Below are 1,671 nucleotides of genomic sequence, written 5' to 3' on the forward strand. Positions count from 1 at the left end.
GGAAGTACCGATGACCACAGCGTCGCGTTCCGTCTCGCGAAGAGGGGAGAAGCGGTTCCGGGTGGAGATCTCGAAGACCGGGAGGGGCGGAGAGGTCCTCGCTCTGGTCCTGGCTCGCGTCTTGCGCTGTGGAAACACCCAGGGTCCATGGTGCTGTGTCAGTGCCGGAGTGAACGAAACCAGGGATGATGATCGCGTCCTGGGTGCTTGGGTCCTGTGCAGAGAAACACGCGGAGTAGACGAGGTCGGAGTCAAAATGTTAGTATCCACTGACTTGTGCGCATCGGCGCGTGATGTTTCAAGCGCCGTTCGCCGCTCTCTCAGCACAGCTTGTCTGTCTAGAAGGCCGCGAATCTGCTTCTCCAACGACTCCAACTCCAACTGCACCGAATGCAGCTCGAACGTGTCCTCACCTGCACTCAAAGGTAACATTAGACACACATCCGAGTTATTCGCCATTGTAGCAGAAGTGCTACGATGGCGAATTGTAGCTATCAGTGTTTACCGGGTGTAACGTTAAACAAGTTACCACGCGTGCAAGGCTAGCAAGCTACGGCTAGTAGCGGAAGTTCGGATATAAGTAGCGATATCAAAGCAATCCGATTGTTTTTTATAGAGAATCGTATCGGAGATATGTTCACACGCTGTAAATAATAGAAAGTATTCGTTTGTAAGCGAGTATTAAGAAGAAAATCAAGGATTATGAATCAATTTGACGGAGCTCAAACACAAACAACGCGCTCACAACCCGCGCATGCGCATGACATCCAGTGTGCCTTATATGGAGATGGGTTGGGCTGAAAGCCCTTATATGGAGACGTTTGGGCTGAAAGCCCTTTATAGAGATGGGTTGGCTGAAAGCCCTTAAATGGAGATGGGTTGGCTGAAAGCCCTTATATTGAGATGGGTTGGGCTGAAAGCCCTTATATGGAGATGGGTTGGGCTGAAAGCCCTTATATGGAGATGGGTTGGGCTGAAAGCCCTTATATGGAGATGGGTTTGGCTGAAAACCCTTATATGGAGATGGGTTTGGCTGAAAGCCCTTATATGGAGATGGGTTGGGCTGAAAGCCCTTATATGGAGATGTTTGGGCGTGTTTTAAGCAAACGACTAACCTCGTGCACGCGGCAACTCATCTAGAATACTCCACATTCACTAACATTATAATGAGGTTAAGAACAAATTAATGTGCGTACGCACGTTTTGTGAATCAGGCGGAGATTTTTCGTGAGAAGTTCTCCTGTGCGGACAAATGCGTTTGCCACAAAATGACAACAGGGAGAAGCTACATAAAGAGGAAAAATATTACCATAAAAATACTCCATTAAAGTTAACACTATACCAAATCTTCTGAAGTTTTGCTTGAGCAACAGACCAAAACCAGTAAGGAGCAAACCAAGGTCTTTATTCAGCGATTCTGACACACAACATGGAGGCAACGAATCCCCAACACAAAGCAACCAGCCTCCACTTTGAGTCAGGTGATTCTTTGCCTCTATGAACCTAAACCAAATCTTGGTTTGGTTATTATTAGCTAAAAATACCAACCTTGCTATTGCTCTTAAATCTCTCTCATCCACTAATATGGTGACCACTGCAAAACTATTGATTGAAGGGTTTGTTCACCCAAAAATGAAATTTATCCCATGATTTACTCACCTTCAAGTCATC

The sequence above is a fragment of the Gobio gobio genome (genome assembly GCF_949357685.1).
Source record: "Gobio gobio genome assembly, chromosome: 5".
NCBI lineage: Eukaryota > Metazoa > Chordata > Actinopteri > Cypriniformes > Gobionidae > Gobio > Gobio gobio.